Source organism: Pleurodeles waltl, chromosome 10 (genome assembly GCF_031143425.1).
Source record: "Pleurodeles waltl isolate 20211129_DDA chromosome 10, aPleWal1.hap1.20221129, whole genome shotgun sequence".
Classification (NCBI taxonomy): Eukaryota; Metazoa; Chordata; class Amphibia; order Caudata; family Salamandridae; genus Pleurodeles; species Pleurodeles waltl.
The window spans coordinates 44,241,073-44,266,754 of NC_090449.1; positions in this window are offsets into that span (position 1 = coordinate 44,241,073).

A 25,682-nucleotide genomic window follows, 5' to 3' on the forward strand; every position below is an offset into this window, starting at 1 on the left:
GAAAAAAAATGTATTCTAAAAGGATTGATTCCATCTCTAATGTTAAAAAAAAGCCAATGTTCCAAATGAAGTTCACATATCAAATCCTCAAAAGTGATTCCAAATTTCAATGATTCTTCAAATGACAATCACATTCCCATTTCCATAATCCTACTCGTTCATCAATCCTGCTTGCTTGTCAACACGTGTTTCGTCAGGGGATTACCCCTAGACTTCCTCAGGACCTCAATTATTAAATAAAGTTCATTTTTTACATCTGCTAGCCAAAGCATGTATCTGTTGACCTGACCGTAATAAAGTCTCAGCTCCTCAGATATATTATATCAGGACGCCATATGCAAAAATCAGCCAGCGTTTCCTGTACAACTCCTTCCCAGTCTACCAAAGCCCGATAGCGCTTTTCCGCGAGTACGCCGGATCGCATCAGGACTGAGACTTTATTGAGACTTAGCAGCCAAGCTTGTCTGTTTCATGTTGGCCACCATAAATAGGACTTTAGCAGCACCTGTTTTGCCACCTTCAGCTGGCGAGCTTATGCCATAAAATATGCCTCTGTAAACAAGGCCATGATAAGTTCTGCTCTTACATACCACAAGACACTTCCATGCGTATGAAGGGAGGCACATTGGCAAACATGAAACAAACAGAAAATTCTGCCTGAGTGAAAACCAGCAAGACTTTGACTATGGACCCACTTGAAAATGGAAAAAATATTTTTACTACTTGAACTTGTGACCTGATGTCTAAGAAGACTCTCATGACAATTCAATAATTTTTCAAACATCAAGGGAAATATTATGGGGCTTTTGAGGAAAATCCATACTTTTTACACTTCTTACACATTTGAAGGAGCTTTACTTAGTACCAAGGCCATTTGACAACTATCTGAGCTCTACAAATAAGGTTTACTGGTTTGTCTCATTCTGAGCTTCTTGCTGCAAACCAGGGCGATAGAGATGAGGTATCTGAACTTCTGGACCCGTGCTCAGGTGCAGCTACCCGCTTTTCCCTGCTAATTTCAGACACTGGGACCAGGAAAACAATGCATCTGACCTTGTGTAACCCTACTAGGTCTTCTTTCTCTGTCTTGGTCTTTGCAGTGGACCTTTTACTTTCCTAAATGTGACAACGAGAGAAGATAAAACCTGCGATGAACCACAAACCTTTTGCCCAAGGATTCTTCATTGTTGATCGTCTACCTAGGGTGTTTTAGTAATAATGCTTCATGTCTCCTGACCAGAGCAAGCTAACAATCTGTATCAAACCTCAGTCCATTGCTGATCAGCCTTTGAGAATGCCTATGTCCCTGTCAACTGCATCTATTTTTCTTGCTTTGGAGTTTTTGCTAGAACATTGGAAAGTTTAAGTTAATTGTCAAAACATTTTATAACTCCTAATCCCTATGTTCTATTCTCATTGGTGTGTTGTCTTTTTAAACATTTATCTTCATTTTGTTAACTAAATTAGTTTGGGAATAATAAACTATATATTTTGTAATGGTAAAGATGTTTGGTGATGCTGCTCATGTGTCACATGCAATTGTCTTTGAGTTCAGCCATTCTGGTTAGGCTAAACTACCAGCAGTATGCAAGAGATCCCTCACAAAAATCTTCTCCTTTAATAGGCTGACTATGAGATCAAAGCAGCAGCTCATTACAAAAATGAATGCCCTGCAATAACTACAAGGTGTTCCTTAGTTTGATTGGGAGAGGAATGGCCATCATGATGTCATGAAGTCAATGACTGTGCAATATGTGTTTGAAGTGAAAGAACATGGGAGCAATACAAGAAAGACGTGTAAAGTCAGAAAGGTAATGAATGAGGAAAATGGAGGTTTAAAAAGGAGATAACAGGAACTGGAATGCATTAGGGGTACCTCAAGCTCTCAAGGAAGGAATCATGTTTATTCAAGATCCATTTTGGGGCTTCATGTAATTGTGAAGGAGTTAGCCTAAGTATTTTTTTGTAATATTTAGTAGTACTGAGATCAATATTATATGCTTACTTTGTATATTTCAGCCTACCACATTACCATAACTGATATTGTTCTGCCATTTCCTATCTTTAGAGAGTACATTAAGCATGGATGAAGGTAATCAAACTACAGTGACAGAATTCCTCCTTGTTGGATTTTCAGATCTTGGTGAGGATCAAAAACTCCTCTTTGTCTTTTTTTTTATCACATACATTACAACACTTTTTGGAAACACTGTTATCATTGCATTGATCATCAGCGACTCCCACCTTCAAAACCCCATGTACTTTCTCCTTTGCTGTCTGTCAGTGGTAGATATCGTCGTCACATCCACCATCATCCCGAACCTCTTAATCAACCTTCTACGTGAAAATAAGACAATATCCTTCTTGGGGTGTTTCTCTCAGATGTTCTATCATGCTATTGGTAACATGGAAAGCTTCCTCCTGGCAGTAATGGCATATGATAGGTATGTGGCCATCTGCCGTCCTCTCCATTACACAATGGTGATGAGTAAGGATCTCTGTATCCTCTTTGTATCTGGATCTTGGGTCATTGTCTGTCTGCACTCATTGTTGTATGCAGTGTGGACCTCGAAGTTAATTTATTGTAGGTCCAACATAATCTATCACTTCTTCTGTGAAATTGTACCAGTCTTCAAGCTCTCCTGTTCAGACATCACTGTTATTACACTTGTAGACATAGTAGAGGCAAGTTTCATTTTAAGTATTCCTTTATCTTGCATTACCATCTCCTATGGTCATATCATCACCACAATAATGAAGATGCCAACTGCTGGAGCCAAGCGCAAAACCTTTTCTACTTGCTCATCACACATTATTGTTGTCACACTTTTATATGGATCAGCGCTTTCTGTGTATGTACGCCCCCCTACAGCCACATTTGTCCCATCTGACAGGATCATAAGTGTAATGTACATTGTGGTGCCCCAGATGCTGAACCCTTTCATCTACACGTTCAGAAACAAAGAGGTCAAAAGAGCCTTGAGGAAAGCACTTAGTAGATAGATATTTAGAGGAAATACTGTTTAAATGAAAAACTTTGTAGCTTTGTGTTTACCAGTCAATGACTAAAGAAACTCAAATTTCACATGCCTATAAGCTGGCTTTCAAGAACTAATCGGATAAGAGTAATGCAAGTCTATTAGATGACTGCATGATGCAACATGTGGTGCAGTGTCTATCATTAAGGTGCACACTTGTTCATTGTAATAAACATCCACAAAAAATTATAGGAGCCCTGCACACCATTACATTTTGAATGTACAATAATCTTTGAACTATATGTGCCCAATGTCATTACACAAAAAGCCAGGTCTTCAGCTTCTTGCAAAAGTCAGGAATTGAGGGGAGTCTTTAGGATTAATGTAGGAGAAGGCCTGACCGCTGGATCTGCTTTTCTGAATGTATGGGATGTGTGAAAGTAGAAGTCCGGCTGACCAGAGTTGTCTTAAGATTTTGTAAAAGCAGATGCAGTTGTTGAGGTATGCTGGGCCATAGTTATGTAGTGCTTTGAATGTGTGGGTGAGGAGTTAAAATTGTGCTCATTTGTGTATGTGTAGCCAGTGTAGCTCCATGAGATGTGGTGAGATGTGCGTGTGACATGGAAGGTTGAAAGTGTTTCTGGCCACTGAGCTATGAATAGTCTGCAGCATACTGGTGAATTGTTTGTTGACACTTCCCAAACTCAAGCATGCTGGTGACAAAGATGTAGTTGGCAGTTTTCTGGGGTATTAGTTGGGAGTCATTTAAAATGTGTCCTCAGCATTTTCAGGGTGTGGAAGCAGGAGGCACTGATGATGTTTATTTGGGCAATTAGGTAGATTTTGTAGTCACTGAAGATCCTGTGGGAAGTGTTGGCTCTTTGGATGAGGTCATGAGTTAATTGTTGAGGTCTGTCAGGTTGGATTGGGTGTTGAAGTAGTTGTATACTGTGGTAATTTTGTTGCTGAAGAATAGAGAGAGGTTGTTGCAGAGGCCCTATAAGGAGATGGTTAAGTTGGAGGCAGAAGCTGGTGAGGTAAAATCTTTCACATTGCCATAGATTGTGGTCTGCCAAGGTGATGCATTTAGTGGTCTGGATCAGTTGGTGGTAGTGTCTCAAGGAAGACTTGAACGTGCTCATACCTTTTTTATTTGTACATTCTCCAGCTGTGCTCCAGGTGTTTTCAGTGGCTCATCATCACCCTGACTTCCTCTGTTTACCAATTGGATTGGGTCTGGAATCTGGATCTCGTCATATTGTTGTGCCTGAGGGGTGCAAGGCCATTGGCACATGAGGTGATCCAATTGTTGCAATTTTTGATAGCTTCATAGAGGGTCCTTGGATGTGAGGATGTAAGGAGTGCGAAAAGCAGGAAGCACCAGAGCGGGATGCGAGACAGCAGAATAAGGCAAGAAGCACTATGGGGGAAGAAAAGAGCAGGAAAAACAAAGGGCAGTGACAAAGAGAAATGACACAAAGGACAATGATGCTGTGGAAAAGGCAGAAAACAAAGAGAGAAAATGCAAAAAATGAAAGGATGTGACAGAGAAATCACACAAACAAATGGAACAAACACATGGCAATGAGGAAAGAGAAAAGGGACAAATCAAAGTAGAAAGGCACTAACATGGGGTAATGGCAGTGATAAATGGCACAAATCAAAGAGCAGTGCAAACATGAAAGGCACAAACAAAGGGTAATGACAAAGAAAGAGGCACAAACAGATCAAGATAACAAGTGAGTTATCGAGATGCGAGAGAGAAAGAGGGAGAGAGAGAGAGAGACAAAGGAGGGGCAATGCAGGAGCCTCAACATGCAGGAACAGAGTCCAAAAGGGCCCTGCCTTGATAGGAGTCAAGACACAGGTACGTCCTAGAGGTGGGCTAATAATGTTACTTGTTTAATGGCTGGTATGCACTTTGTCCACCTTTAAGTAGGTCCTGGGATTTGGGGGGGCAGTTGGCGGGTTGTGAGATATTCTGGAGGAGGGAAGCAGGAGAGTAGGAAACTGGACAGCAGGAAAAGGTTAGGGGTGCGGGGGGAGAAGAAAAGAGCAGGAAAAATGAAGGGCAGTGACAAAGAAGAATGCCATAAAGGGTACAACCACATGCCAAATGAGAAAAGGTACAAAACATTGAGAAAAGACACTAATAAAGGGCAATGCCAACGAGGAATGTGTGTCATGTCAATAACAATTATTCAGTCAGGAGTTCTTCAGCTTTGTGTTGCACAAAATCACAGGCCAATGAAGATTGTAGACAAAAACTGCCACTCAGAGAGTCACACATAAGACCAAGAAATGTCACACATAAGCACCTTTCTGAAAACTTGCCAGCTATGTTACTATAAGGATTGTGTGGGATATGGTAAATCAGTCATTTTCCCAACTAATTCATTGGAGAGTCAGATTATCTGTTATAGATATTTGATGATTTGCCAGTGGACGGTTTCTTTGGGCATGGTTGTGGTAGTAAACACATCCACAAATTGACATTGACCAATTCTTTAAACTAATATAAGCAGTAAACATATGTTTACAGATGAAAGCTGCTACATTTACACCTGCCAGAAGATCACAGAGTAAACGCTTTTAACCATGTGGATTTTTATGTCATGAGAATGGAGAAATGTGCAATAGCAAACGTCATGCCAAGGGAAGGGCTGAGGGCATAGTTTCCCTTGAAAGTTTGTAAACACTCAAACAAACACTTGTGAGTTTGTTTGCATTCACAAACTTGGATCACCCATTCCCTGTATCAAAAATGTGGAGGTTTTGTGCAGCAAGGGTGTGGTGTAATAATGTACTCCAAATTTAGATGGCATCTAGTAATAGGTTCTTCATAGGCAAAATATTTTCCCTGTGGGAGGAAAAAAGAAAAAGAAAAAAATCCACATATTCAGATTTTGGTGCTTTTTTCTATTACTTAATTGTATACTATGTACAATTAGTCAGTGGGAAAATTGGATCTCAGGGAACCTCAAATGGTATTCTCGCATGATATTGTCAGTAGTAATCCCAAACACTGCACCTGAAACAGATTCTCAGGCATACTACTGGAAGTGCTTCTGAATTTAAAAAAGAAGTAAAGCTTGACCCATCCATAGGAGTAATGCTTTAAATTCAAATTTCTATGTTTCCATTTGATTCAGGTTCATGACATATTTATCTTTGGATCCCTCTTACTATCCCTCAGTATTTTGCATCAGTTTTGAATTTTGAAAATGTGCCATATGTAACCCTGTGTGTGAGAGATGACATGGAGTTTGCAGAATGGTAGTTAGCTCTGGAAGTGCCTCCACAAAAATGTTATCAACTTCTGGTTGAAGAACCATTTAGTAGCAGCAGTTTTCTTAACAAGCAATGACAAAGCCAATAGGTCTAAGCATTAAAAGGCAAAGCTATTGGCTCTGCCAATGCCTTTTGGCTTTTACATGCATTCACACACCTACCTGTCAATCTTGAAATGTATTTTATCCTAAAAGCAACTCATTCCAAGAAGGCCACCAATGTACATACGTACATCATGATGCCTTCATGTGGCTAGATGCATGGCCAACATTTTTAATTTACCATTTAAACATAGTAAATGGCCAGAGGCTCAACAGCAATTTGCATTTTCTAAGCCCTTGAAAAAAAGTGAAGAAACATTTTTGAAATATGCAATGGAGAATAGGAATTAATGCACCTTCAGAATTTGGAGTACTGACATTTGGGAAAAAATATAAACAACACACATGGAGCAGGGCACTGCGTGGGGAAGGCAGCACTGGTGGGGGCTGAAAAGATATCACATCATGGGGTTTGATATGCTGTCTTAGGCAAAGGAAGCGCAAGGTAAAATATTTACTCCCATGGAGTGGTGATTAAAAAAAAGAAAGAAAAAGCGTCCCTGAAGGTTTGCATCCAACCCACTGGACCAAAAGGCAGTGAAGTGATCCTGGGTGCACCACAAAGAATAGGCTGGAATGTCTTTGATTCAACAACAAGCAACCATGATAAACTTTATAGCCATCCATTCACAAAGAAGGGACTGACCCAAAGCCCTCTCTAACTATCGGCCTGGTTTTGATCTTGGGGGAGGGAATATTCCCTCTGCCTTATTATGATCTCCATAGGATATCTTTGGGTTGTAATATGGCAGATGGCAAATCAGTCATGCTGATATGCCCCAATATGTTTTGTATAGATAAGAATATAGGTCTTGCCAGCAGACTCTTAGGCCCTCATTACGAACTTGGTGGTTTGGCCCGCCATGCCGGCAGTGGTGGCTGAAGCCGCCAGCCGGCATGGCGGGCCAAACCGCCGTATTTTGAACAAGGTGAGGGCCACCAGCGGCAGCCCTCACCCACTGCCAGGCTCCCGCCATTAGGCAGCCTGGCGGCGAATTCAAACACCATCCGCCAGGGTAGCGCCGCTACCCTGCGGATAATGTTTTGTTTCCCGCCATCCTTTTCCTGGCAGGATATCCCGCCAGGAAAAGGCTGGTGGAGGGGGTGCCCGGGGGCCCCATTGCAGAGCCCCGTCGTGCAGGTCACTGCCCGATTTTCAGGCAGTGATCTGCGCAACAGGTGCAACTGCACCTGCCGCACAGAGGCATTGACGGAGGCTCCAAATGTCCTGGCCGAGCCTTTCTGTGTGCCGGCCGGCGGAAACCATGTTTCCGCCCTCCGGCTAACAGAAATGTTCATTATTTGGCCGGCAGGGTTCCGGGGTCACTGGCGGTCAGTGTTGTGACCGTCAGCATGAACATGGCGGTTGTTTCCCTCATGTTCATAATGACCACCTTAATCTGTCAGTTTCCTTTAGTCTAAAAGAACATCAAAAACAAGAGAGAAAATAGATTTTTGTTTTACATTTTTACAGCATGGTCCAGATCATTTTGCACAAGCAAAACCAAAAGAAAGCCCGATTCACATATATTGTCAGAAAAGTCTTTGTCATTAAATGCTGCATAACATAAGCTTCATTTCTGAATTAAGTTCAGTTAGGGTTGTAAAAGCACTGCAGTTGTGCATGTCTACCTCCAGTCCCAGAAAGATTAGAAAAAGTGTTTTTTTTTGGAGGGGGAGGGGGAGGGGCTGGGGAGTAAAATGTACTATTATATCTCCAGTCCCACAAACATTGAGTTGAGGAACATGCATGAACTGTAGGAGGGTCATATTCAGTAATCTAACTCCAATCCCACAAATATGAGGGAAAGTGCATAATTCAGGATGGCGTGATTTAGTAATCTAACTCCATCCCTCAAACATTAGGGAAAGCACATAAATATGTTGTGGGCGGTCATATTTACTATTTTATTAGTTGTCCAAAAAACATTGTGAAAGTTAGTGTGTGAGGGGTTGAGATCTACTAATCTAACTGTAGCAGCACAAGTACTGGGGCAGTGCATCAATTAAGAGAGTGGTCAGATTTCCAACTAACATTAGGGAAAGTGCATAAATGAGAGGGGGTAAGACTATTTTTTCTTAGACAAGTCCCACAAACATTGAGTGAAGTTATTAAACTTTGCACCTGCACTATTTACTAGTCTAACTCTAGTCCCACAAACATTATAATAAAGTACATGAATTGGGGAGGCATTCATTCTAATACTTGTCCCACAACCACTGCGTAAAGTGCGTAAATCAGGCTACGGAAAATTTATAAGTCAGGGTGTTGTGATTTACTATTTGAACTCCAGTCCACAATCACTTAGGAAAGTACATAAATTGAGTGTTTGAGATTTAATATTCAAACTCATGTACCACAAACTTTGGAGGAAAGACATTCATTGTATGTGGTGCGGAATGGTGGGAGTTACACTTACTATCCTACTTGAACTCAGAGAGTCTTTGGAGATAGATAGTCATAGTTGAGGGAACAAATTGTGTGTGCAAAATTCATGTAAATTGCTTTCATAAAAATCACAGCAAAATTAAACATAATTAAGCATAATTACGTAAAATACAAATCATTCATTTCATGATATATTTTAGCATGAAATGCATCATTGTGCCAATTTTTGATACAAGGGTCACAGCATGAACAACAGCTTGCAGCCAATAACTGTTATGCACATCCTTTTGCTGTGCATTCCCAACCCACATTATTTTCTCCTTTTTTGTCATATTTTTACCATGAGGAAGAAGCTTGTACAGTGGCTCCTACAGGGGGAATAAGCTTCCTCAGCCAATCAGAAGGCTCTATTTTTCATTTTTTTTTCAGTATCATCAGACTTCCGTGGGACCAGCCAATCAAAAATACCTAACTTTTTCTTAGCACTAGCCTCTTCATGCCTGTTAGAAAAGTGGTCTCTAGTTGGCAGTGGTTTTCACCCTGTCCAAGTAGAGACCTTCACTCTAGTCAGGGTAAGGGAGTCACAGAGCTAAGATGACCCCTGCTCACCCCCTTGGTAGCTTGGCTCAAGCAGTCAGGCTTATCTCAGAGGCAACGTGTAAAGTATTTGTACACCCACACACACACACACACATGCAGTGAAAACTCCACAAATGTACTCCACACTAGTTTAGAAAAATAGCCAACATTTTTTCTGTGTAACACAAGACCAAAATAACAAAAATCCAACATACACAAGTAAAGATATCACTTTTTAAAGGTTTAAATGGGTCTTAAGACAAAGGAAACAATGATTGTATCTTTTTAACACACAGAACCTGGGATGCATCAAAAACAGAGATGATGTGGGTCGCCGAGAAGGTGAGGCACCAAAAAGCAAAGTGATGTATCAGCTCCTTACTGAGCAGGGGCGACGATGCACCAATTATTTCCTCCTAGGTGAGGCAATGTGCTGGTTCCTTGCTGGTAGGGGAGGTGATACGTCTTTCCATTCCTCGCAGCTGAGGCAATGTGTAAGTTCCTTACTGGCAGGGAAGATGATAGATCGATTCTGTCCTCACAGGTGAGGGGACATTGATTCCTTACTAGCAGGGGAGGTGGTGCATCAATTCTCTACTTGCAGGAAAGGGGATGCATTGATTTCTGGTCACGCAGCCTTGGTTCCTTAGTGGGGTGCAGGGTCGATGAGAAATTGATGCCCCGGGATGATGTATGGAAAATCCCGATGCACTGTAATGATGGAGCTGAGGTGGAACAGGTGCTGCGTTTATTCTGAAGGGGCTGCATTGATTCTTCCTCTGCAAGGCAGTCGATTTCTTGAACTGCAGGACAGGCACTGCGTCAATTTTGTCGGCCTTGCATCGATTTTAATCTGCGGCTCATTGGTGCATGTATTTTCTCCCTCCGGTCACCAGTTTCCCCTTTCAAGAGCCTAGGGGCTGGTCTAGGCACCACTTGGCAAGTCAAGACATTCAGCAGACGAGCTCAAACACTGACAGATGAAGTATTTGATGTCCAGTCCTTTCACTACCAGGACAGAGGCAGCAGGCATCCACAACAAAGGAACAGGCAGAGTGGCAGTCCCTCCTACAGCAGCCAACCCTTCTTCTTGGCAGAATGTCCTCAGCTCAGAAGTGTTTCAACTATGTGGGATCAGAGGTCTAGTACTTATACTCATTTCTGTCTTTGAAGTAGGTAAGCGTCAAAGAGAAGTCTTTGTAGTGCACAAGACCCTGCCTTTCCCTGCCCTGGCCCCAGACACACTCTAGGGGGTGCAAGACTGCTTTGTGTGAGGACAGGCACAGCCCTATTCAGGTGTAAGTGTCAGCTCCTCCCACCGCTCTAGCTCAGGAAGACCCATCAAGATATGCAGGGCGCACCTCAGCCCCCTTTGTGTGGCTGTCTAGAGTGTCATCCTGACCCAGATGTGTTTTCAGCAAACAGGCAGAGGCACAGAATGGTTAAGCAAAAAAATGATGACTTTCTGAAAGTGGCATTTTCAGTCTCACAGTTTGAAAATGAAACTTCACCAAAAGATGTATTTTTAAATTGGGAGTTCAGAGACCCGAAACTTCCTATCTCTACCTGCTCCCAGGGGAACATTCTACTTAAAAACAGTTTCAAGGCTTGGCCTCTGCCCTGTATGAGGCAGAATCATGGGCCTGCTTTCATTTAGACTGTTTTACAAGTGTGGAAAATAAATGTATTCTCAACCTTGTTTCCCCTTCTCCTAATACTACTTAGTTCCAGCTTGGGCATGATATGGGCATGAAAGGAAAGCTATAGGGTAGAGGTGGATGTCTTTAGGAAGGATGCCTCTTCTAGACTGTCCTGTGACTTTACTGATTTTAAGCCTGTGAGTGCATATAAGTTGTTCTGCGATCTGATAACCGTCACTCTGTACCCCAAGTTATGCTTCCAGTTCTGAGTGGCACTTTACCTGTGAGATCCCTCACCGCAGACTGGGCTGCAGGGCCAACAGATGTATGTCTGGCCTGTTCTCTTCCTATGGAAACTGTTGCTCACATTTTTTTCGTCTGTCTATTGTATGCTGCTCCATGTAGTCAATGGTTAGCTCTCACCCGTAGACATTTGTGTATGCATAGCAACTCAGTTGCATTGCGAATTCTGAGATCAGATTTGGGTCCCATGCTAGCAGTCCCAGTGGATATATTTTTAGGTGCAATGTGGAAGCTTCGAAGATTGATGTGCTAATGTGGCCTGTTCGCTTATGGTGTAATATAGATGTGTTTTATTTATATGTTTGTTTTATAATTTTAGGTGAAATGTACAAGTTTTAATTGTTTATATTGTTTTATATTGTGCTTTTAGACCCGTTCTGCCAATATAAAACTATTTTGATGGTGATTATTTTAAGGCAATCGCCATTTCACCCTGTGGGAGAGATAGGCCTTGTAATACCGAAAACCAAATTTAACAGTACTTCACTATCAGAACATTGAAAACACACCTGTCCGTGTCCTACATTTTCAATAAACTGCACCCTGCCGATGGTACTGCCTTGAGTCTACTTCAGGGGTAACCTATATGTAGTAAAAGGGAAGGTGTGAGCCTGGTATGTGGTTGCACTTGCCAGGTCAAAACTGCAATTTAAAACTGCACACACAGACACTGAAATGGCTGGTGTGAGAAGTTTACAAGACTAGATTTGTGGGTGGCACAATCAATGATGCAGGGCCACTGATAGCCTTTGATTTACAGGCAATGGACACCCAGAGTGCACAATACTAGGGACTTACTAGTAAATCAAAAATGCCATTCGGGGATAAATTAATCACCAATACAATTTAGACATAAATCCTATGTACTTTAGCACTGATTAGCAGTGGTAAAGTGCACAGAGTCCTAAAGCCAACAATAACAGGTCAGAAGAAACAGGAGGAAGATAGTGAAATGTATGGGAATAACCCTGCAAAAAGGGCCCTGTCCAACCATGCAGAACCCGAGCCCCTCTTTAAATGTGAATTTTTCAAATATGACTGACTTGATTTACACCAAATCACAAAAAGCAAAGTAAAGTTCTAACTTTTTGCCAACTTTAGTATAATTCTGTTACTGCCTTTTTTTCTGTATCGCAGAGCAAAGTTTTCCATGGAAATTAATATGAAAAATCTAAGTTTTGAGGCCACTAATTTTTCTTGGCCACCGGTTAAAAGATCAGCAGGAAACTTTCCACGAAGAAGCCATGTAGAAAAATCTTTTTTTGTAAAATTTAGTGAAAATTTGTCAAACATTGCCAAAGTAGTTAGTGGGGAAAATAGTGCTCTTCCTTATGGAAATTATGAGGTTACTGTAACTACACAGTAATGAGCGCCACTGTGCAATGTATTTGAAGATATATACCAAAGCTCTCCAAATGGCAGAAATCAGCACAGATCACCAGTTCTGTCCTTCATGTAAAGTTACAGGGTGATCCATCAAGCTGGGACTGAGAGAAGCGTGTATCCCAAAACATTCTTCCAAGCTAATTCCCAAGGCTAAACTCAGCATGGGGTTGGCCACAAGCACTGGGGTTGGGTGCAAGGCCTGGTCACAGGCCAGGCCCTGCAGGCAATCTACTGCTATGTAAAACATTTAGTTCAGTGGGGGGAGTTGGGTGAATATGATAAAAAAATAAATTTACTGAAACAAAGTTAAAAGAACTGTTACTGTATGGCATGGTAGTAAGATCTTAAATGACATTTAAAAACAACTCCATATACTCCACATATCCTTTACCTTAGTGAATCAGTTGTCTGCAGTACTACAAAATTTAGATTTCACACAGACACTGATGCGCATATACTCAATCTATGCTGCATAAGTTTGTGAACCCTTTAGTAAATACTTTTGTTTTTTAAAATAATCTAGAGGCTATTTTGTAATTTGAGGAGTGGTAGCTGGGACGATATAATCAGTGATAACATAAAGGATTTCATTTACCATGTCATGAATTCAGTGTCTTATTCAGTGAAACCAATGAGTGGGGTTCTCGTGACATTTATTATAAAGCAAAAGGATAAGGCCATCATTACAAGTTTGGCGGTCAGCATACAGCCGCAGTAGAGTTGGCGGCCACACCGCCGCGGGCCCAGCGGTGAAGACCGCCATATTACAAGTCCTGGAAAGGTACCTGCAGAACACAACTGTCACTGTTCGTCGCACCACAGCGGAAGTGCTGGGGCGCCAGGCAGCAGCCATCTCCAGCCTGGTGGACAGGCAGCATCCCACAACCATATTACGAGGTTGCACACCATCAGAATTTCCGGGGCGGAACCACCACCACCAAAAGCCTGGAGGAAATGAACAATATAAAGGGAACACCCACCTTCAGGAATACAGCCATGTCCGTAGGTGCACGGCATGCGAATTGCAACTCCTTCCAGTCCTCTACCAGGCCCTGCAACTCCCGGACCAGCGACAGGGACCAAGTCACCAACCGTAAGTACACCAGCCTAACACACACTGGAGGGAACGACGTTAGTACACACACACACAACACATACACACAACACGGGAAGCCATACCCACACATAAACGCAAACACCCGTACCAACACACACACACCAATACCCACCACCACCACACATACATGGTGAATAAAAAACAGGACTAGATAGGTAACAACGACACCAATGGTGTAATGTCACATGAGATCCATATATTGCAACAACAAATGTACATAAAGGCCCAAGGGCCAGTCCAAATTCCATAGTGCCCCGAGCACATTGGGCACAAGATGACACTCCTACTTGACTCGTGACTGCAAAGTGCAGACCTCCACAGAGCAGGGCATCAATGGGGAATGCAGGCACCTCAGGGGTGAGGGGTGGGTGGGGGTGGGAAGGTCCTTGGGCTTGGAGGGGGGTCCTTCCATCTGGGAATGGAGGGGGGCCCTTAGGGGTGCCCTTAGATGGGGGTTCCTGGGCTTGCCCTTGGATGGTGGGGGTTTAGCAGTGGGCTGCGGTTTGGGCTTGTCCTTGGATGGTGGAGTCTTAGCAAGGGTGTTGGCATGGGCTTGGCTTTTGAAGTGGAGGGAGTGGCTTGTCCTGGGAAGATGCTGGAGTGGGCTTGAGTTTGGGTTTGGCAGCATGCGCACTGGATGTGACAGGGGCAGAAGTGGCAGTTGGTAGAGTGGCATGGGCAAGGGCACCAGCAGACTGGGATGCGGAAGGCAGGGGCTTTGGAAGGGTAGCAGGGCGCTTGGTGGGAACAGTGACTGGGTGGGGAACAGGGAAAATTCATGCAGGAATTGTTTTTTGGGTACACATGGGAGGTCACTGAAAAATCGTTTGGGAGTGGAGGGAGTGGGTATGGTTGTGAGGTGTGTATGTGAATGTGCCATGGGTGCTGGTATGTGGGTGGATGAAATGTGTGTGCTGGGGGACTGTTGGGTGGGTGAGTGTGTACGATTAGATGTACTGGGAGGAGGTGGGGAGGAGATGCAGGGAGATGGTGGTGGAAGTGTGAGTGAATGTTGGGGTGGTGTCTGCAGGTATGGTGGATGTGCTGCATGTGGGTGTGTTGACAGTTGTGGTGTCTGCGCCAGTGGTGTACGGGGTGCATGGATGGGTGTCAGAAGATGTGGTGACGGTGTCAGTGAGGGCACATGTGGCAGGAACAGTGCCTGATGTTATACTGACTGCAGGTGTGAGTGGTGTGTCGACTGTGAGGGGGGAGGTGGATGGAGAGTCGGTGCAGTGTGTGGATGTTGACATGCCTGCATGGGTGTGTTGAGTGTATGCATGGCAGTGGTGGAGTCTGTAGTACTTATGTTTGTCCTTGTGTACCGTGTCTGTTGATGTGGATGTATGTGTGTCAGTAGGTGTGCCTTGGATGGGAGAGGAATATGGGATTGGTAACAAGTAGCTGGAGGGGGGACGAAAGAAGAAGGGACACTGGCTGCCCTCAATGAGGAGGCCAGAGCCTGAAACGAACTCTAGGCCAGACAAGGCACTGTGAATGCCTTCCAGGAACGCATTGCAGTGTTGCATCTGGGATGCCAGTCCCTGGATAGCATTCACAATAGTTGTCTGCCCCACAGAGATGGACCTGAGGAGGTCAATAGCCCCCTCATTGAGAGCAGCAGGGCTGACTGGGGCTGAGGTGCCCGCAGTAAAGGAGATACCCACCCTCTTGGGTGAGTGGGGACAGGCAACTGGGAGGGGAGCTACAGTGAGGGGGTGCTGGTATGGGGGGTGGCAGAGAAGGACGGTGTTTTGGTGGTCCCAGATGGGTCTGCCACTGCCAGGGAGCAGCCATCGGAGGAGGAATCTGAAGATGTAGTAGTCAATCCTGTCTCCCCCGTGGCACTCCCCTTGCCCTCCGTCCCACTGGTCCCCTCGGCTCCGCTGGTGTCAGCCTCCTGGGTCCCGTGGGCTGCAGCTTCTCCACTCGCCAGTGCCCCTCTGTCCCCAGGACACGTCAATCAGCAGTGTGTCTACCACTACAGGGACCCCAGGCAATCCCAAAAACACAGGATGATCAGGGTACTGGGGTCAGTGGGCACACGGTTCAGGAGACAGAGGACAACAGCGAAGTTGGGAGGACTGCTGTGCAACCGGGGAAGGACAGGCCCAGGGAACTGGCTCTCCACAAGGCACTCACCAACATCCTGGGAGCATTCCACCATTCCTAGAAGACAATGGGCCAAATACTGGCCAAGCTGCTGGAGACCCAGCGGCTGCAGTAGGGACACTCCCCGGGATCAGGGAGGACCTAAGGGACATCCACACCACCCTGGTCACCATTGCAGGGGTGCTGGCAGACATGGCCAACACCATGAGGGAGGCAGTGGCACACCAACGGGCCCCTGACCCTAGCCACACCAATGAACAGCCCTCCACCTCCACTGACGCTAGTGGACAGGAGGCCCCGCCACAGGAACAACAGGCCACCAGCACCCCTCCCCCTGCAGAAGAATAACCACCCACCAAACGGTCCCTGTGATCCAGGCAGAAGCCAGAGAACATTGCCAAGACCCCTGTCAGGAATTAAGACTTTCCTGATTGTCACCCTTGTGTCCCACTCTGTCACCCTGTCCAACTTGAACTGCCATTGCTCCACTTCCTATGCCCCCTTGGACAATGCACCTGTGATACAAATAGACTGGACTCTATCCTGGGCCTTCCTCCACCATCACCCCAGCCCATTGCACATCCCCATTATATTTTCAGCAAGTAAATAAACCAACATACACTGGGTGTGGACCATGGGCTCACCTATTAGCCACACCCGGTGCCTCTGGAGTTGAGCCATCACATATGGGATGCTGCTATTCCTCAGGATATAGGCATCATGCACAGACCCAGGATACTTTGCATTCACATGGGAGATGCACTGATCCACCAGGCACACTATCTGCACATTCTCAGAGTGAAAGCTATTCATTTCTCCCTGGGGGAACAAAGCCAAAATGTGTACCATCAATTGCCCGAATAATGTTGGGGATATGTCCCATTGCATAGAAGTCACCATCACTGTGGTCAAAACCTCCACCTGGGGGAAAACAATGGAGCTGTGCATGTGTTTCATCAGGGCAGACAACACTCTGGTCAGCACGTTTGAGAACATTGGCTGGGACATTCCTGCTGCCATGGCCACTGTCACTTGGAAGGAGCCACTCTCCAAGAAATGAAGCACAGATAGGAATTGTACGAAGAGGGGGATCCCAGTGGGCTGACGGACTGCTGAGATCAGGTCTGGCTCCAATTGGGGACACAGCTCTTGGATTGTGGCCCTATCAAGTCTGTAGGTGAGGATAATGGGCCTGTCCTCCATTGTTGCCAAGTCCACCAGGGGCCTGTACACGGGGGATGTCTCCATCTCCTATTCATCCTCATCGGTTGTACTCTAGGGGTCAGAACGATGAGCATCTGGTCAGTTCTTAACATTTCCTCAATGTATAATGCATTGCATGTTGTGACAGAAACAGTATATTTATGTTTATTCCAAAAATGTGCTTATGATTGCTGTGACACAGTTAGGTGCCATGGCCTGCCCCCCCCCAAAATGGTGGATGGCTGTCCTGCATGGAGGGACGGGTGGAAATTAGGTAATCTCGCTGGCGTTGTGTGCCGTTGCAGGAGGCAGTCGAGTACAGCCGTGCAACTCCTCATTGGTTATCATTGAGCCCTATGGGTTACAGTGGCCAACTGTGATGTACGCAGGTGGTGACGATACACACCGCCGCAGAGGTGACCGCCATTTTCTATCTGTTCACTCACTTGCTACCTGACCTTCAACAGGAGAGGACCTACACTGCCAGTGCTGTTGTGACCTGTGTCTGGAAGCGACCATGGCTCAAGGCACTGGGAAAGGGCCCATGCCTTCACAACTGCAGAGTTGGAGAAACTGGTGGCTGGGGTCCTACCCCAGTACCAATTGCTTTGTGGGCCTCCAGACCAACAGGTGAGTACACTGTAGGCACGATGCATGGGGCATGAATGCATGGTGTAATGTGTGTGAAGGGCTCATGTAAGGGGGGTGGGGGAGGGGTCCTGGGTTGCAGGCAGCATGTATGGTGGTCAATGTATGTGTGTAAGGGGATGGGAAGGATATGGTGGGCCATGGGTGTAACAGGCCGGACGGTATGACTGATCCCTTTTTCCATTTTCATTTTTCTGCAGGTCAGCGCCCATCAGAAAAAGGGTATATGACGTGCCATTGCCAAGGACGTGTGGACCCTGGGGGTCTACAGCAGGCAGAGTAACCACTGTTGTAAATGGACCCTGGGCAAGGAAGATGGTGGAGGCCCATCTGGGGATGGCCTCCACATAAGGAAGGGGCGTCTGTCGAACCCTGACCCCCCTGATGTTCTGCATACTGGCGGTGGCCTAACCGGAGCTGGATTGGCGCTTGAGGGTATGACAGCAGCCACAAGGGGGTGAGTTCAAAATCTGTAAATTGCGCATGGTGGGGTGGTCACTGGGTCAGGGATCTGGGCCTGTGGGTGCCCCTAGGCCAGGCCGGACATTGCAGGGTAGGTTCCATGTTGGGCAGGGGCTGATGCACTCCACCCCCAAACATGCTAGTGGGCATCTACTACTGGTCAGGGATCTGTGGGTCTCAGGTATGCTGCTATTGGCGTTAGGTATTACTGTCCATGGCCTGGTGACTAGCATTGTGAGTAGTAGTGCATCGCTTGGTGCGTAGGGCTGTCCCCTGTGTGTTGTGTACGCCAACAGTGGTGTTGTTGCTGGCATTGACCAAGTGTATCCTCTGTCTCTCCCCCCCCTTTTTGTTTTGTCACCCTGTCCTTCTGTGCATTAGCATCATCTGGCGGAGGAGCTGAAGCACCAGCTACGGAGGGCGCTGCATCCCACATGGCCATGGAGGTGAAATCCACTGACCATGAGGGCACCAAAGGGACGGAGAGTGAGGGGAGCACCATGGCGTAGACAGGAGGGGACAGTTCTGACAGTGATACCTCCTCCGATGGAAGCTCCCTGCTGGTGGCGGACAGCTCTGTGGCCACCACAAGTACAGGTACAGCCACCACCCCCGTACCAGCACCGCCCTCCCAGCAGCTCCTCAGCGAGTTTCCTGTGCCCTCTCACCCAGGTGGGTGGGCATCTCCTTTGCACCAGGCACCTCAGGCCCTGCCCCAGTTAGCCCTGCTGCCCTGAGTGAGGAGGCTATTGACCCCCTGCAATCCATCTCTGTTGGGCAGTCAACCAAAGTGAATGGCATCCAGGGGCTAGCAGGGCATTAGCAACATACAAATGCATTCCTGGAAGACATTCATTCTGGCGTGGCGGCCCAACATAGATCATTCCAAGCTCTGGCCTCCTCCCTGATGGCAGCCATTGTCCCCGTCTCTAGCCTCCCCCCTCCAACTTCCTCTACCCAGTCCCATTCCTCTGAGCCCCAACCTATCCCAAGCACACAATCAGACCAGGATGCACCCAAGACAACACACAGGAGTGGCTCAGGCAAACACAAGCACCACACATCATCCCACAGGCACTCACACAAACACCATCCAGAAGCAAATACACCAACATCCACTGCCTCCACTGTGTCCCCTCCTCCTCATCATCAACCTCTCTCCCAGTAGTGTCTCCACTCACACCTGTATGCACTACATCCTCATCCACTACTTCCACCACCATCAAGGCTATCACTACACACCCCTCACTGGCAGTCACCACCCCCACGTCCATGCACATGTCCCCTGTGTCCTCTCCCACTGTTTCTGTGCCCCTCCTCCCAAAGTACACAAACGCAAGCACTTAGACACCCAACAGCCATCCACCTCACAACAGCATCCAGCCCATGCACCTTCATGCAAATACAGCAGACAGACACTTCCTACAACCACTCCCTCTTCCTCCACTCCCAAATCTTCACCCTCTTCCCGCCCCGGTTTTCCTCTCCACCCTTGACCTCTTCCCTATCCACCCCCCCATCCTTCACTTCGAGCCAGGGTGGACAGAACTCAGGCCAGCACCTCAGCCACCCGGTCCACGGCCACTGTAGTTTCGGCAGGCACTGCAGGTGTGAGCGGCTCCAAGGAGACAACCATCAGTACTGGCAGTGTGCCTCCACCAGCTGCCAAGGGCAAGGCCAAGTAACACCCACCAGCTGCCAAGGGCAAGAAGAGACCACCAGCTGCCAAGGCCAAGGATGCACCACCAGCTGCCAAAGGCAAGAAGGCACCACCAGCTGCCTAGGCCAAGGATGCACCACCAGCTGCCAAGGGTAAGGAGGCACCACCAGCTGCCAAGGCCAAGGATGCACCACCAGCTGCCAAGGGCAAGGAGGCACCACCAGCTGCCAAGGCCAAGGATGCACCACCAACTACCAACTGCCAAGGGCAAGGAGGCACCACCAACTGCCAAGGGCAAGGAGGCACCACCAGCTGCCAAGGGCAAGGGCAAAGGGCCTGCCCCTGACGGCGCGAGGGACAGGAGGCCTGGTGTTGTGATAGTTTCTGAGCCACCACCACCAACCATGCCACTTTAGCCATCCACGGCTGCACAGGAAGGGCTGGAGCCTCCCCTCACCACTGGCAGTACCGCCACCAGCACCGCCACCGCCACCAGCACCACTGGCAGCACCAGCAGCCCCAGTGGGCAGCCGTCCGAGGCTGCAGGGAAAGGGCTGACGCCTCGCCCACCACTGGCAGCACCAACACCAGCACCGCCAGCAGCACCGCCACCAGCACCACTGGCAGCAGCCCCAGCGGGCAGCCGTCCGAGGCTGCATGCTAAGGGCTGGAGCCTCCCCCCACCAATGGCAGCACTGACACCAGCACCGGCACTGCCACCACTGTACAGCCATCCATGCCGGCTGATGGACTGTAGTCCTGCCTCCATGGAGTGTCATGCATCCTGCCCACAGCAAATCTCGTGGATCTGACACCCAGGTGAGAGACTGTGAGCTTGCAATCCCCATGTGCTGCATCACAGGGCACAGAACCCCCTCCGGAACCAGTGGAAGAAGGCATCCATTCACCCCCTCTGTGTCAGGATGAAGCACACTGGGCACAGAGCCCCCTCCAGAACCAGTGGATGAAGGCATCCAATCACCCCCTCCTTGCCAGGATGAAGCACACTGGGCACAGAGCCCCCTCCAGAACCAGTGGAGAAGCCATCCACTAGAGAGACTGTGGCCTTGCATTCCCCAGGACCAAGCAGTGGGCAAACCACCCACTTGAGAGACTGTGGCCTTGCATTCCCCAGGACCAAGCAGTGGACAAACCACCCGCTTGAGAGACTGTGGCCTTGCAATCCCCAGGACCTAGCAGTGGGCAAACCACCCACTTGAGACTCTATGGCTTTGCACTCCCCAGGACCAAGTAGTGGGAAAACCACCCACTTGAGAGACTGTTGCCTTGCACTCCCCAGGACCAAGTAGTGGGAAAACCACCCACTTGAGAGACTGTTGCCTTGCACTTCCCAGGACCAAGCAGTGGGCAAACCACCCACTTGAGAGACTGTGGACTTGCACTCCCCAGGACTAAGCAGTGGGCAGACCACCCACTTGAGAGACTGTGGCTTTGCACTCCTCAGGACCTCGCAGAGGGCATGTAGCCCCGTCCAGGAGCAGTGGCGTTGTACCATCTTCTGGCTGAGGTGCCCCCCCTTACGCTGCCCCCTAAGGTGCCTGTGTATTTTTGATCTGATGCCCCAGCAGTGTTCTCTCCGTATTGAGGCAGGAGTCAAGTGGGGCCTTGGCCTATGTGATATGGACCTGTGGCCCACGTACATTATCGACTGGGCAGTGTCCCTTCATTTGTATATCTGTATATTTGTTTTGATTTTTGAGGACTTATTTCTGTATTTTATATTATTACACTCACTTTCTTCCAATTATTTTGTCCTTGCATTATTCCTGAGGGATGGGGGGTGAATATGTAATGGTATTGCATCTGTTTGTGTGTATGGTGTTGGAGGTGGGGGTGTTGCTTGTTGCGTATGTGTGTCACTCTCTTTTTCCTTCCCCCTCCCCTGTGTGCTAGGAGGAAGTGCTCACCGTGGTCGTCATCACCGGCGTTGGTATTCCTGGTGTAGGAGGAGGTAGACCAGCATGGGGAACACCTGCAGTTAGGACTCCATGGTGTTGTGGTTCTTCCTTGAGTCTCCAGAGTTGAGTCCTTTGCCTTCCCTGTACTGTTTCTGCCGTGCTTTTGATGGCATTGGTACTGCCCCGGAAAAGGTGGCGGATTGGTGTCATAATACAGTGGGCGGAACCTTGTCTTCTGCCTGGCAGTTGGCGGTTACCGCTGCGGTGCTTGTTGCTACTGCCGTGGCGCTCGGTGTTTTAAAGTGGCTGTCTGTGTTGGTGGTTTCCCCCATAGTCATAATTCATTTTTTTTTACTGCCGCTTTAACTCCGACCACCAGAGTTGTAATGAGGGCCATAATGCCCACCTCTGAACATCCTACTACTTGGTGACACCATGGGGAAAACTGCAACAATGCATATGTCGTCCGCTGATGGTCTGACTGAGGCATATCTCTACATGAGGAGTGTCATACCCGCCACACATGGCCAGTACCTGCCCACACTCATGACCGTTGAGGCAAGCATGCAAAGGCCTGGGCACCCAAGAGGATCCTGCACGGCCAGTTGGCAGGCCCCCATGGCTAATGTTAAGAAGCACTGTCACTACTTTGTGCCCCCACCCCACCATACATGCAGTGTCTGTCAGCTGGTTGAGGACATGGATACACCCCTGGCACAGTGGTTGGTTAGGACCAATCATAATGCCCTTACATCCCAGCACTGAAGATCCAGTTGCCATGTGCTGGTAAGCAGGTCTAGCAAGTAGGTGGTCACACAGTTTGAATTGAATGAGTCTGCCCGCTACCACCCACTGCATGGCATTACTTACACCTGTGATTTCAATCCTGCCCAGATGGACACAACCCATGGTGGACATCAGTGTACCTAGCATCCACGCCACAGCTCCCCAATGATGCCCACCCAGAGCCACGCTGTCAACACATGTCACAAGTGAGAGTGAGTAGTCACCCCCATGTGGCTGCTGTGCTGCCCTAAAGCGCCCATCCACCTTAGGGTAAGCCACTGCCAATATGAGGGCCATTAGGGGGGTCAGGGTCCAACGGGCACCTCTCCCTCATTGGGAAGACATCCCCAGCTAGGCCTCCGCGGTCTTCCTGGCCAAGCATCACAGGACCGCCCACCGCTTTCTGCAGTGGGTGCTCCGCCGGGCATGGACTCCCAGGGACTGCACTTGCTTGGTGATGCCACGCCAAATTCCCTTCTTCTGATGGACGCTGACCTGCATGGTTGACACAGACAGAAGAACACAGTTATGTAGGGTGGTATTACTGGGACAGTAGTGGACAGCACACATCCCACTACCACAGCCACACGTCGTCAGCCAATGTAGCCCATGACCCCTCACCCATGTCCATGCCCCATTCACACTGCCACCTACCAAGGCCCCCCACCCCATGCACACAACTCACACACAGGACAATGATAATGGACTCACCTGCTGCTCTGGTACACCACACAACTATCCATACAGGGGCAGGACTCCATCCACAAGCCGCTTAACTCCTCCTGGGTGAAAGCTGGGGCCCTGTCTCCCACTGGACGCGGCATCTTGGCTACCAGAGTCAGTACACAGCAGCACACGCAGTGGAGGTCTTCAGTGCACGAGGTTCAGGAGTCAAGTGAGTATGAGCACATAAAATGGCGGTCACAGTGGCGCAGACATAACCGTCACCGCCAGTGACGCACACCATTGGCTCCTACCTCCCACTGGCAACAGTATGAGCCAATGGTGAGTAGCACGGCGGTCATGACTGCCTACCACCATGACGTGTTATGCTAGCGGGATGATCTCACTTCCACCTGTCCCATGCATGCAGACAGGCGGCAACCATTTCACATTTAGAATGTGTGATGTGTGTGAAATTTTGTGTGTCATACGTCGATGCTGCACGACATGTTAACACCTCTACCCTGTTCCTAGGTACTATGCATGGTTGAGGATGAGGAATGCATCAGTGTACAGGCCCCTGGTAGACCTTGCCACCCTGGAGGAGCATCAGATCATCCAGACCTATCACCTGAGCCGTGTGACCATGATGGAACTAGTGACCCAGTTGGAGCCGGATCTGTTGCCTGCCTTACGCAATCCCAATGCCATCCCTCCCACAGTGCAGGTGTTGTCAGTCCTCCACTACCTTGCCTAAGGCTCCTTCCAGGTCCTAGAGGGCCTCGCACAGCCCATGTTCATTAACGTCCTGAGGGATGTACTGTGTGGCCTGATTAAACATATGTCCAGCTGAGGGAGGCTGGCCTGGCTTATAGTGGTTACCTGATGGTACTTACACTTTGTGCCAGGTCCAGTTATCCCTTATTAGTAGATTAGTAGTGTTCTAGCATCTTAGGCTGATAGAGGTAGCTATAGCAGAGCAGCTTATGCTGAACTAGGAGACATGCAAAGTTCCTGCTATACCACCTAAATCACATAGGTACAATACTCAGAGTTACTAAAAATAAAGGTACTTTATTTTAATGACAATGTGCCAAAAATATCTCAGAGGATATATTCCCTTAGGAGGTAAGTAAAATACACAAAATATACATACACACCAAAATCAGGTAAGTAAAACAGTCAGAAAGTAGTGCAAACGCCGTAGAATACAATAGGATGCAATAGGCCTAGGGGCAACAAAAACCTAAGAAAGTGGAATGCAAATCATGAATGAACCCCTAGGCTAGTGTAGTGTGTAGAGGGTTGCTTGGAGTGTAAGAAAACACTAAGGACCTCATTACAACCCTGGCGGACGGTGCAAATAGGGCGGTAAGACCGCAAACAGGCTGGCGGTCATTACCGCCCTATTATGTCATTGCCGCCAATGCCCCGCACCGTCTGCCACGTTGGTAATGACCGCCAGGCTGGAGACAACGGTCTCCAGCCCAGCGGCTGTCACTGGTCCGCCAGCGGTATCAGGATTTCGCATACCGCCATGGATTTTGTGGGGTTTTCAACCGCCACGAAATGCATGGCGGTGTGCACCATCAGTGCCAGGGAATTCGTTCCCTGGCACTGATTGGGGTCTCCCCCTCCCCTGAGTCCATCCCCAACACCCACGACCCCCCTACCAACCCCCAAAGGTAGTAGGACCCCCGACCCCCATGGAACCCTCAAACATACCCCCCACACCTCCCTACACGCACGCTCACACCACTCACACACATGCACGCAGACCTACAAGCACAATTGCACACATACATACATGTTACATTTCCCCTACACACATTACACCCCCGCATACATACACGCACTCACACAACCCCTCTACACACTCACACCCCCATGCACGCACACACCACACAACACCCCCATCACCCACCTCCCCTAACGGACGATCGCCTTACCTGTTGCGGTGATCCTCCGGGAGGGAACTGGATCCAAGGGGCTGCTCCGCCGCCACCACCCCGTCACCAGAACACCGCCTCGCTGAATACTGAGTCATATTACAGTGGGCGGTGTTCTGATGACGTGGCGGTGACGGAGGAGCACCCTCCACTACACCGCTGACTGCCAGTATGGCTGCTGGCAGCTCTCCGTCCAAAAAAGGGCGGAGGGTCACCAGCAGTCATAATATGGTTGGCGGAAGAGCGCCAACAGTGGAGGTCTTCGGCCCGGTGGAACCTCGGTGGTCTCTGGAGGAGACCACTGAGGTTGACATGAGGGCTTAAGTGTGTCCAAGATACCCCACCCCAAGACCCTGGAAAGTAGGAGTAACATACTACTATTTCAACAGGAACACACTAAACTTGTGATAGAAGATTTTGCAAAGACCACAACAGACTGCAAAGCACTGAAGACGGAGTTCTGGACCTGAGGACCTGCAAAGGAAGAGGACCAAGT